At 41.1% G+C, this 13902-nt stretch overlaps 1 protein-coding gene across 3 annotated transcripts in view; it reads right to left on the reverse strand.

The window, feature by feature from the left end:
- The window catches only part of CSK (C-terminal Src kinase), a 797455-nt gene that overhangs the window by 230753 nt on the left and 552800 nt on the right, over positions 1-13902 (reverse strand). The gene's annotated exons all lie outside the window — the stretch shown is intronic.

The raw sequence follows: 13902 nt of genomic DNA on the forward strand, positions 1-13902 counted from the left end.
CAGATAAAGGGTCTTACATACAAATTGCGGAGCAGACATGTGAATGCGTGGTGGCAACACTCAAATATGTCTGCTGATGGAAAGACGGTCGGTTTGATGATCTAGAAGAAAGGAGAACATTGTGCAGAATCTTGGAATGAGCACTAGTAGATGCCACCTTATGCTGTAAAGGACCAAACATACTACGTATTATAGGCCTTCTGTGTTATATGCGCACAATACTATCCTATGGTTCACAACCTGAAACATATAGACTAACATCAATGTTGAACCATAGCAACTGCGAAACAATGATTCTTTGGAAATGCTTTTTAGTCCCGCAGCAAGTGCAGTTTTTGCACTTTTCCAAAGTATAGAAATAAATATTGAAAAGTAATATTGGACAGATACGAATAGGTGTCCACCATCACAGCTCATAAATAACCCTAGCTGGCCTTTTTCTCAACTGCAAATCGATTCAGATAAAAAGTGAGAACACAAAGTATCCACCTCAATACATCTCTCAATCTTCCAATGATACATCTCATCCTTAATGGCATCACATTATAGGGTTACACCAAACGTTGACTTGTCTAAGTCATTTCTGTGGGCAACGGCTCGTGACATAAATGGGAAGGAGTAATGGATTGGGAGTCGTGGTACAGGGTGGCACTTCCAATCTTGCGGTTCAAGTCAAACAAAGCAAAGGTAATAGTGTTCTATTTCTGTTTTCTTTCATCAGGCCTTCAACTGAAACACATCCATTAGTGCTGAGACTCCCCTCGAAAAGAGTATTACTCAGAGCTTTCCATTTTAATCAGAACCATCATTTAAAAGCTAGAATACACAGATGTGAGTGACAAAATAAATTCAAAGCTCTGCTCAATTTAACATATGGGGGTGCAATGCAATGAAGATGAGATAAAGCAGAATAAGGTTCATCATTCAAGTACACGCCAGCGCTCAGTTATGATTGCCAGCAGTCCCTGTGTACCCAAATTATGAGCCATGTGGAGGTTCAGGAGGTTTGAAGAATTCCACTGAGGTAGAAAACGCATGCTGGACTACCGAGCAGCTGTACTACCCTGCAGCTAGGGTACCCTCCCTCATGCCGACCATCAAAGAGCCTCAGACTGTACCAATTACATCTGCCCTCATGACGTACGCTTGGCAGGAACACAAACCTTTCCCTACTTTAACCTTTCTGCCAGTAATGCCTTTGTCATACTCCTAACCACTTTCTGCTGGTCTCCAGAGTTAGCCTGGATCGCCTCCACTCCAGGTGCAAAGTCACCACCCCTCCAACTAACACCTTTGATGGACACCATCTACAGTATGGGACATTATGAGTTTCAGAAATAATGTGATATGCCTGTAAATAGTTATGAATATAGATTACAAAGGAAGGCAAGATTAATTAGAATACCAACTTTGTGATGTTTTGAGAAATTATAACCTGCTTTGCAAGTAGCAGCCAAGCCATTGGCTAGGATTGGTAAATCCTCGTAAGAGCAGCACTGAATGCATTCCGTCTTAAGATTTAGGTTTACCAGGAAATGACACGTTAGCATTTACAAAGCAAAATATCATACACGAAATTAAAAACATAGACGTGATCAGTTTACATGAAGTAATTTCAGTGCAAAACGTTTCATAATTTGTGAAGGGTCTTTGGTTTTGGATGCATAATATCTTAACATATACAGTGTGAAGACACGGAATATAAGGAATTGGGACAAAGGTTGGTTACAAATTGGTATTGTTAATGCTTAAGTTCAGAATAACTTTGGAAAGAAAAAGAGCAACTTCAAAGAGACTGTTAATAATAAATTACCGTCAATGGTTTATGCATAAACAGAGCATGAAAGTTACTTATCCTCTTTGCAGAAGTAAGTCGCAATCAGTGGAACTAGTATGAACAGCTTAGCAGGAGGCGGGGTGGAACATACACACGTGATGACGCATGATTTTAGAAATCATAATACACAACACATTTGAAAACTGAAACATACGTAAAAGTACACTTTGCACATGATAGAGAAATGGTATGGTCTTTCGATGGTGGTCTGATGCCACGCCACTGGAAATTCCAAGAGACATGAAAGAAGAAATTCCATAAAAGGGGCAACCATTTAAACAGTTGTTATTGTACAAATTATTTAAATGAGTTGTAGGGAGAATCAGCGAGCTTTGTCAGAACATCAAGTTTTACTTCTATTATTCTGTGTTGCTATTGCAGAGCTCTTGATTTGTCTAATTCTAACTCGACTTCAATTCTTTAGGAGGTTGGGTCTCCCAGTTGCTATTCAATATTTCTACGCAAAAAGAAATATTGATGGACAGAATGCAGAACAATGTCATACATTCACAGAGATCTGGCCCTAAAACCATTGTTTTTTGCTCCCCATGCCATTCCAGTTTGAACCAAACCATATGCAAATCAGTCTTGACCCTGCTCCCTATGGGAACAGTCCAGCCCGAACTGCCAGGCCAGGTCCTCCCTGAACTGGAAACAAACATCATGGTCAATGTCGTGGTAAACCTGTAGAACCTAAAACAGGTATTGAGGTGTTGCTTTTGAAAAAGACAACTCCATGTCATGTGTGTAGTAAGCTTGGAAATTGGAGACACGAGTGTTAGTCTGTTTTCAATAATATAGGGAATCAGATGCAGAATAACATGTGACAGACTCAACAGATGCAAGGACTGAGAATGCAGAACTCTAACATATCACAACAAATGCAAATGCCCCAAGCTCCCATGCCAGAAAGGAATGTTCAGGTACAAAGATAAAATATGAATCGCAATACTTCACAAAATTAGAATGTCGCACGGAAATATTTAACTGAATTGAATAACAGTGACCAGGTCCTGTTAGCACGAAAGTGCCTGAGGAGGACTGCGTGCTTGGTGCTACCTAGGGGTAGATCAGAGTGGTCCCTATGTGGATGGAGAAGTGGATGGGAATCCCATCTCTTTCCTTGTCGACACTGGTGCTATCCGCTCTACTGTAAGAACAGCACAGGTTCCTAACCTACCCCTGTCAGGAGAAAGTATCCAAGTTATAGGAGTTACTAATAAAAGGTTGTCTACGCCAATTTCAGAAATAGTTACTGTTAAAATGGCATAATTTGAGGATTGTCATCTATTTGTGGTATGTGACACAAGCTCATTTAATCTACTTGTACGTGATTCACTTTGCAGATTGATTTGCTGAATTTATTGCACACCCAGAGGAATTAATCTCCATATTAAAAATTAAGATGTTGTTTTCAAACTTGCCCATCAATAGTCAGATGTGGGGATGTAGCCTCTCCTGACAAGTGAGGATTTGCCGGTTGAGTTGAGAGATACAGTGTTGCCTGAAGTCTGGGACTTTACAGGTAAAGATATCGGACTAATTAAAGGTGCCAAGCCAGTACGAATTACAATCAAACTAAATATGGAATTCCCAAGAAGCCCAACAATACAGTTTGTCTCCAGATCCCATTGCTGGAATTACTCCTGTGATTGATTCAATGATTGAGCCAGGGATTCTGAAGGAGATAATGGGAAGTCCATGTAGCTCTGCTATTATCTCTCCTATTATGGGTTTGCAGAAACCGAATGGCAAGTAGCACATTATGCAGGATTTGAGCAAGGCGAATGTCATTGTTGTTCCAGGTTGTCCCGTAGTACCAAATCCAGCAGTGATTTTATTTCAGATTCCATGAGAGGCTGTCTGGTTTATAGCCATTGACTTGTGCCAGGCCTTCTTTTCGATTCCATTGCATGAAGATTGCCAAAACGGAACGCGAATAAAAATTGGCTATCGTGTTTTGGCATGGTGCCAAGTCCACACTGATTTAAGGAGAGCCCCGCAATCTTTAACCAGGTCCTTATAAAGAACCTAGTCTCTGGTAATGCCAAATCATTCAGTGATAGTGCAGTACATGGATGACCTACTGTTACATTCTGTTTGTACATATTCACATTGGTAATGTCTCTTTAAACATTGTGCATCTTTCAGTAGTACTTGGTTCTACTTAGAACCTTCACTGCTGCTAGGCACCAGGTCAGTTGCACTGTTCCTGTCTGCCAGCCAGATGCTGTTTATTGCTGTGCCACTTATCTTGGATTAAAGACTTTATTTAAAATATGTTCCAGTGTATTCTGTAACATAATTTGGCGACGAGGGTCAACCAAGGAAACTGAAGACTCCACCAACATCACAGTGGCACAGGCGTGGAGTGAATTACGAAATTTCGAGGAATTTTGTGGATTAACCTGGAACTTCTTTTCAATTTGGAGGAGAGATCGTTTTGGAAACCTATTTTGCTTTGATTTCCTGGAAACCCGAATTTTCTATCTCGTTTGGATCGGGAGAAGAAGAATTTAATTTCATTTTCTTGAATACAAAGAAGTGTTTGTTTTTAAAGTTCAGCTGACGCTGTGCGAGCGAGTCTTACCGTACAACGTGACGTGCGCCTGCATTCCTCGACACAGGAGCTGGACATTCTGTACCCGCGACTACCCGTGATAAGAGAAGTTCTTTGGAATCAATCTCTGCGTAGTCATTGACGTTACGACGTTACGCTACGCATGACGCGCAACGTCTTTGAAAAACGTGGCGGCCATTTTAATTAACACGTTTCTAAGTTTCTATGACAACCGGTCACCGAGTGAAGGGTTTTCCATTTACTGTTGCATTTAGTTCATTTATGATATCGCAGCAGCAGCGTTCTTCAGAAAAGGAGTGTTTGAACTTGTTTTAATTAGAAAACTTATCTTTTCACATTATATACAAGGTGATACTTTTGCTGATGATTGAATTTGACGCTTGAATGACTTGGATAGAAGTAACTTTTTATGTATTAACATTTCACCAGTATTTCATCACCAAATATTTATAAATATATATTTTTATTTTAATATTACAATTCTGTTATTTACATAATTCTTGAGACTTATGGCTATGCAATTTGATCCACCTGAGAAATTTTTACAACATAAAGGAGATCCACCGTTACCATGGACACGGTGGAAGGAGGAATTCATTAATTACATGAAGGCTATCGATGGCGAACGTATGGGAGCAGAGAGAAAAAAAAGTATTCTGTTACATTGTTTAGGCTCTGAAGGTCAAATGGTGTTTAGGGCTCCGCAAATTCCACCTTCTGCACGGGAGAGTGAGGGCACTAATGTCTATAAGGAAGCCTTATTAAGATTAGAAAAGAGGTTTAAACCTGTGACAAATATTGCCTTAAACAGGTATAAGTTCTATAACAGAGCACAATTGGAAACAGAATCGTTTGATGAGTTTATTACTGCTCTAAGGCCATTATCCATACATTGTAATTTTGGTAATATGTGTGATGAAATGTTGAGAGACCAAATTATTGTTCATGTTAAAAATAAGAGAACATAGGAACGGTTATGGGAATTGGGTGATCCAAAATTATCTGAAGCCATTGCAATTGCCAAATCGTTAGAACAGTCTGCAAAGTGGATTAGTACTATTAAGAAACACACTGAACAGTAGGCTGATCCTGTGGATGAAGTATGTGTGGTAAAACGCACAGAATCAGCTACCAATGGAAATGCACATCCTAATTATAATTTGAATTCTAATAGGATCAATGTTCAGGGAAATGTCAGAAGATTTGACAAATCGTTCATATGTTTTAGATGTGGTAGTAGAACACATTTGGCTTCATATGGGGGATGCCCTGCGATCAACAGAGAGTGTAGGAAGTGTGGTAGGTCAGGTCATTTTTCAAACATGTGTAGAGATGTTAAAAAATGTATTCAAAATTCTCAAGCAAAGGTAGCTTCTGTCATGGAAGAAATTCCAAAAGTGACTAAGTTTCAGAGTGGAATGAGGGCAGTGGCCAGTTGGATGACGGCCAACTGTCTCCAACTCAACGCAAAGAAAACTGAAGTCATGATTGTCGGTAAGAGAGCGGAGCTTTGGGGGGGATAGGTGGTGGCCTCCTGAATTGGGGCCACTTCCAACCCCGGTCGCTGAAGTGAGAAACCTGGGAGTATGGCTTGACCCCTCCCTTAATTTTGCTGGCCACACAAAGAGAACTGCGGCCTGCTGCTTTGGTGTCCTTCGGGGGCTAAGACCGGTCCTCAAATTTTTTGATGCCCCAACCAGGCAGCTGGTTATTCAGGCGACGGTGTTGTTCCGGCTTGACTACGCTAGTTCTCTCCTGGTGGGGTCTAATCAGGCTGATATCGCCCGCCTGCAGCGCGTCCAAAATGCCGCAGCTAGAGCGATAGTTGGCTTGCCCAGGTTTTGCCCCGTCTCTAACACTCTACGCTCCTTGCATTGGCTGCCGGTCAAAATGAGAATTCATTTTAAGGTGTTATGTTTGGCCTTTAAAATCCTGAAAGGTTTCTCCCCCCCTATCCTTACCAACCTTCTGCTCTCCTATGTTCCGTCACGTTCCCTCAGATCTGCCGGCCAGGCGCTTGCCGTGGTTCCCCGGTTTAAACTTTCTCGGGCCGGTGGTCGCTCTTTTCGTGTGAGGGCTGCGGCCATTTGGAACTCCTTACCGGTTGAGGTCCGCCAGTTGGAGGACCTTCTGCTGTTCCGTAAAGCCATTAAAACCCTTCTGTTTTAGACCCTCTCCCTCCAGTCATCCCTTTTGCGGTTCTGCTTTCAGCGTTGCTGTGCTTTACCTTGTTTTGCGCCGGGACGCTCCTTTGCTGGAGCAGCTGCGCGCATTATAAATGTTCATAGCATAGCAAGTGCGAATGTAGTGGGAATCACTGTGAGGACAAGAAGGGTTTTGTGGTATGTTTGATGGAGGTTATCTCAAATGTAAACGATCCCACTGATTGCATTTGTATTAAAAACCCTGTGTGTGAGGTTGAAGTCTTAAACATCAAATTAGAACTCATGGCTGATTCAGGTTCTCCGTGGACGATTATTACAAAGGAGTATTTTCATTTACGACTTAGTTCTGCCCTTAGTCTCAAGAACATGTTTCCATACGACATTTTTGCTGTAAGTTTCAATGAAGATAAAATTGATATGTTAGGTTTTTTTGTTGTGGATCTTACGTTTAAAACTAAATGTTTGAGTGTCAAATTATATATAGCCATAAAAGGTGTTAATGTTCTAGGATGGAGAGACCAATGGAAGTTTGGAATTATTCTCAATCCTCGTGCTAAAGATCCAGTGATGTTGGATAGTAATGTGGAACCGGATAATATTGCTATGTTAAAAGAGGAAGATTCGAATAAATGTTAGTAAAAGAAGAGTTCAAAGATGTATTCTCGGATACTTTGGGTAAAATCAAGGTCTATTCACATAGAATTAAACTTAAAAATGGTGTTGTTCCTCTAAAACAAAAACTAAGAGGTGTACCTATAAATGTTAGGGAGGAACTTAAGAAAATGTTCAATGATTTAGTTGCTGAGAGTATTATAGAGCCTATTGAATCTGCAGAATGGGTTTCTCCCATTGTTTTAGTGAGGAAACCCGATAAAAGTTTAAGAATGTGTGTGGACCTTAGGGCTCTTAATGCTGGCATCATTGTGGATTGTCATCCTCTTCCAAACATAAATGAGGTGGTATCAATGTTGGAGGGGGCAAAAGTGTTTTCTACTTTAGACCTGAGATCAGCCTACCATCAGGTACCTCTTACTGAAGACTCAAAATGCCTAACAGCTTTTATCACTCCTCAAGGATTATTTCAGTACACTCGAATGCCGTTTGGGTTAGCATCGGCGGCATCAGTATTTCAAAGAGTCATGTTCAATATTTTTAGAGATTTGGATAAGTTTGTTAGATGCTTCCAGGATGACATTCTGATTTTCTCAGCTAATAATGATGATCATTTACAACATTTAAAGTGTGTGTGTGGAAAATTGAGAGAAAATGGTCTTACTTTGAAACTCAGCAAATGTAAAATGTTTCAACACTCTGTGGAGTACTTGGGTCACACATTGTCAGGAGATGGGGTGGTTCCTAAAAAATCGAATATTGATGGTATCACTAATGCTCCTGCTCGTGAAAATAAGGAACAATTGCTCTCTTTTGCTGGTATGTGCGAATACTATAGCAAATTTGTATATAGTTTTGCATCCAAGATGGAGCCGTTAAGGAAGCTTCTCAGACATAATGCTGTGTTTGTTTGGGAACAAGAACAGCACAAAGCTTTTGATCTCATCAAGTCTGATATTCTACAAGCTCCCACTCTTAGACCGTTTTGTTTGAACAAAATGTGTATAATCACGGTGGATGCTAGTAGGTATGGATTGGGTTCTGTTTTGTCTCAAATTTCGGGTAAGGAGGAGTGGAATGTTTGTTTTGCTTCACGTACCCTTAATGAAACTGAAAGGAGGTATGCGGTAATAGAAAAGGAACTATTAGCATGTGTCTGGGCCATAGAACATTTTCGAAATTATATATGGGCTAGTAAGTTTCTTTTGAGAACCGACCATAAACCGTTGGTAAACATTTTGTCTACGGGTGGTGGATGGAGTTCTACTGCTCGTATACCTAGGTTATCTTCAAGATTGCAGGAATATTGTTTTACAGCGGAATTTGTACCAGGGAAAAAGAATGTCATTGCAGATTTTATGTCTCGCATGCCTTGTAAATCGAGTAGTGATAGTATTTCTGTTGAGAAAGAGGTGGTTACTTGTTTACAAGATGTTATTGCGGGTTCGTTTGAAGATATTTCGGAACAGTCTTGGAACCTTGCAGATGATCATGATGTCACTTTACAAACCATCAAGAAGTACATTCTTGAGGGTTGGCCTGATAAAAAGGATATATCGGAAAGTACTTTCCCTATGTTTTCTGTTTTGGATGAGTTGGCTTTGGAAAATGGTTTGGTTTTCAAGTCTGGGAAGTGTGTGCCGCTTTTTGAAATGCAAAAAGTGATTTTAGATATTGCTCATAAAATGCATCCTGGAATGTCTGCTATGAAGCGTCTCATAAGAAACTATTTTTGGTGGCTTGGTATTGATAGAATGGCGGATCGCAAGGTTAGAGAATGTGAGGTTTGTATGGGAAGTGAGAAGATGTTGAGGCTAAATGTTCCTCCATTAAAAACTTCTGTTTGGCCGAATGAACCTTGGAAGAAACTTGCTTTTGATATTTCTGGCCCTTTTATGTGTCTTCCGCTTGATTCCCGTTATGCTCTAGTGTTGCTTGATTACCACTCTAAATGGCCGGAAGTCAAGTTTGTTTCTTCAGTTTCCACTAACATGGTGATAGAGTTTTTCATGGAAGTGTTTTCCAGAGAAGGGTGTCCTTCTGTTCTTGTAACAGATAATGGGGTGCAACTTACCTCTTTGGAAATGGAGAACTTTCTCAAACTACAAAACATTAAACATTGTACTGTTTCGGTTTATGAACCTCATGAGAATGGTTTAGTTGAACGTTTCAACAGGGTATTAAAAGGTTTTGTTTCTGATGTCATCAAGATGGGCTCTGGGTGGAGGAATCTATTAAGAGAAAAACTTTGGTTATACAGGATAACTCCACATTCTACCACAGAAGTTAGTCCTTTCCGTTTACTAAAAGGGCGTAACCCAGCCTCTACCATTTGTCTATGGTGGTTTAAGGACAAATGTTCTAATAAATCTTTTTCTGATGATCTGATTAAAGATGTTGTAGAAAGAGTGGAGTGCAAACAAGCTAAGGTTAGAGAATGGTATGATAACAAGTGGAAGGTGAAGAAGCCGAATTTCTGTATTGGTGATTGGGTCAGGATTAGGAAACCTGGTTTTATCACCAAGTGTTCAAACAAATTTGGTAAACCTTTGAAAGTTGTAAAGGTTTTTAGTAACAGCTTAATTACTCAAGATAGTAAGTTATGGAACATCAAACGTGTTGCTAAGTGTCCTTCTTTGCAATATTTTTCCAATCATTCTTCTTTGCAAAATTCTACTGTGCCTGATGTACAGTTTAATTCCAATGGTGATGTTGCTTCAAGAGTTAAGATGTCTGTTCGCTCCAGATCTCCACCTATTAAGTTTGCTGATTATGTAACCTAAATCTTTTGTCATTTTCCGAATTACATATTTCCTTTCTTTTGTTTTTATTTGTTTGTTTTGTTAAAAGAAGGAGATGTGTTACATTCTGTTTGTACATGTTCACATTGGTAATGTCTCTTTAAACATTGTGCATCTTTCAGTAGTACTTGGTTCTACTTCGAACCTTCACTGCTGCTAGGCACCAGATCAGTTGCACTGTTCCTGTCTGCCAGCCAGATGCTGTTTGTTGCTGTGCCACTTATCTTGGATTAAAGACTTTATTTAAAATATGTTCCAGTGTATTCTGTAACACCTACTAGTGGCGCCAACCACGAGAGAAGCTTGCAAAACTGATACCATTGCTTAGCTAAACCATCTGGCAGAAACGGACTAAGTATCCCAGACCACGATACAGTTTTAGTAAACTGAAGTCTTGTACTTAGGACATCACATTGAGAAAGGAGCGAGGAATGTGTCACAGAAATGAATCTCAGCAATTCGTATCATGAATCCTCCAGCTACTCAAAAGGAAGCCATACACATTCTTTGGAGTGGTGGGCTATTGCAGAGAGTGGAATCATAACTTTTACTTAACAGTAAAAACTCTTCAGAGGTTGGCGCACAAAGACGTGTCAGATCCGGTACCCTGGGATTACAATTGCATGGCTGCCTTCACACAGCTGCAAAAATGCCTTTGCAGGACACCAACTTTGGGGAATACATGATTCTAATATATGCATTGTGTTTTGCTGTGAGAGGGAAGTTTGTGCTCTTTCAGTGTTAACATGGATGGATGCATGGAAGCAACCGTAGGCCTATTGCCTACGTTTTAGCAACACTTGACCCTGTTGCGGCTGCTTTGCCTGGATATCTAAAAGCGGTTGCATCTACATGTGTGAGTCTTGAGCAGTGGGAACGCATTGTCATGGGTCATCCACCGACAGTATTCTTGCCCCATTCAGTGGAGCTACAGTTAACTCGTACGTGAACACAGTATCTGACCAACAGTCGCCTGACTAAATACAAGCAGATTTTGTTGGCTGCAGAGATTGTGACTCTGAGGAGATGTACTGTGTTGTACCCAGCTACCTTGATGCATTGCCAGAAAATCAGAACGTGATTGATGAAGTCAAGCATGATTGCTTGGATGTAACTGAGTTGTGTACGAAGCCGCAACCTGATATCTCTGATGAGGCATTGCCTAAATATGATCATGCATGGTTTGTTGATGGTTCCTGTTTGAGAGACCATCAGGGGAATCTGAAAGCTGAATATGCTGTGTATACAGTTGTGGAAGTGTCATGGTTGCAAGGAGAGTTTTCGGCACAAGATGCAGAGCTTATAGCTCTGACACGAGCATGTACCATTTCAAAACAATTTTGAAATGCAATTTACACTGATAGTATGGCTTTGGAGTCGTACATGACTTTTGGCAGTTGTGGTCACAGTGTGGGTACATGACGTCCTCTGGTTCTCCCATTAGAAATGGAGAGTGGGTGAGGAACCTTTTGTAGTCCCTACAATTGCCTGCCCAAATGGCGGTTGTGAAATCTGTTGCTCACTGGCAGGGTACAGACTGTCACGGTCAATGGCCATATTGAGACAGATGAGATGGCAAGATGTTGTGCTTTGAATGCGCACACATTTAACGAACAGATCTTGAAGAACACAGCTGACATCACAGATTGTAATTTGATGTCGTCAGCCTTAGAATACTGGAAGAAGGTTCAGCTGCTGCAGGATGAGGTGACAGATGCAGAAAGCAAGGTTGGATGCGAGGAAGGCTGTACCAAGAAGGAAGATGACGTGTGGGTTTACATTGATGGCAGATCAGTATTGCCTGACAGCTTATTGTCACCATTGGCAAGGCACTACTACAGTCCTGCACATGTTGGTAGGGATGCAATGGCGCCTTGTCCAACAGTTGTGGTACAATCCCAGATTTAGAGTAACTGCAGACCCACTTTCCAATCGTTGTGTACTACGTCACCAAAAAACACACAAGAAGAAAAAGACAGGTTGTCATGAGTTACGTTGGTAAATCTGCAGGTCCTTTCAACCAGATACAAAGGAACTTCATAGAGATGCCCCTTTGCAACAGTTTAAGATATCTTTGGGTCACTGTGCGCAATTTCTCAAAGTGTGTTGAAACCTTCCCTACTCGTAGGAATGATAGTTTAACTGTAGCAAACTTTCTGTTATCTAAGCTGATACCATGATTCGGATTTTCAGCTTCTCTTGAGTCAGACTTGAAGACTGAAAAGCAGACAGTGTTTGGGAAACCGTAGGCAAGGAATTATCGAAGGTTACCAACTGCTTGTGAAAATTAGAAAATCGATTAGTGATTTCCATCTTAAGACCCGTAACAGGTGATCTCTCCGTGCATTATACTGTTGATATTATCAATCACATTTTGCAGATACCAAAAGAGTAAAAATCATGGACTAAAAAGGACAAGAGCTGATCTTGAAATGGAGGATGCACAATGCAAATTCTACGGTGAATTTAAAGCCTTAGAAGAGAATAGAAGGAAGAGGTTAAAGACAACACACCCATAATCTGTGAAAAGATATGATGTGGTAAATAAGATGATGGCTTGATTGAGGGGGGCCTGGTGATGCATGATTTTAGAGATCATAATACATGACATTTGCGAACTGAAAGACAAAAAGCTGAAACTACACTTTGCACATGTTTGAGACAGTGACACATGAAACAGAGACAAGTGTAGTATAAGCACAATAAAAGTGTGCTTTAAATCGTGAGATGGAAGAAAACATATATAGGAACAAGTTACTTACCTTCGGTAACGCTTTTTCTGGTGGATACAGTATCTGCCTGTGGATTCCTCACCTTATGAATATCCCCTGCGCCAGCATTCCGCAGAAACTTTTTCCTAGTTCTCCACGCCGACTAGGTCATCACAATGCCATGGTTCCGCACGCAGCTCCGCATGACGTCACTGGAGCCATTAGAGGACCCCGTCGGCATGAGGATGTCAGTTCCACCCATTTTTTCCGTGCCTCCGAGGCAAACGGGCAGACCGACCATTGAGACAATGTATACATAGTACACAGTATTCACACAAATATACACAGTGTAAAGTGAAATAGGAAAGCAAAAGAAAGCAAGCATTTCCTATAAGTCTACACCAAGGCAAACAGAGGCAATACAAAATGACAATATGAAACAACCATATTAACCAATACCTCTTGTAAGATATAAAAGGGTGGACAAAATGGAGATGGGTGGTGTCAGTGAGGAATACACAGTCTGATACTGTATCCACCAGAAAAAGTGTTACCGACGGTAAGTAACTTGTTCTTCTGATGGATACATCTGCCTGTGGATTCCTCACCTTATGAATAGAATCCCACAGCAGTCCAACCCCCGGAGGAGGGTGTCCACCCTTCTATACCAAACAATCTTGTAAAACAGAGTACGCAAAATGGCCATCCCTCCTTACCTCGGATTTAAGCAGTAATGCTTCGGGAAAGTGTGGAGGGAGGCCCACTTTGCGGCCTTACAGATGTCCAACACAGGAACACCTCTGGACAAGGCAGAAGTAGATGATTTAGCCCTGGTGGAATGAGCTCTAATGCCTTCAGGAGGCTCCTTACTAGACAGAGCATAGCAGATCTTGATGCACAAGATGATCCACCTGGCTAGAGTGCGTTTGTGCACCAGCTTGCCTTTCATGCGTCCAACGTAGCCCACAAAGAGATGATCGTCCAGTCGCAAGTACTTCATTCTATTCAGATAAAAACTAACCGCCCTCCTAGGATCCAAGCGGTGAAGCCTCTCTTCCTCCTTGGTAGGGTGAGGAGGGGGATAGAAAGTAGGGAGGGTAATGAACTGCCCCAGATGGAAGGGAGTTACCACCTTACGCAGAAAAGTAGCCCTGATCCTGAGAACCATCCTTTTAGCATGAATGGTCAGGAACGG

This window comes from Lissotriton helveticus, chromosome 3_2 (genome assembly GCF_964261635.1).
Source record: "Lissotriton helveticus chromosome 3_2, aLisHel1.1, whole genome shotgun sequence".
In the NCBI taxonomy this organism is placed as follows: Eukaryota; Metazoa; Chordata; class Amphibia; order Caudata; family Salamandridae; genus Lissotriton; species Lissotriton helveticus.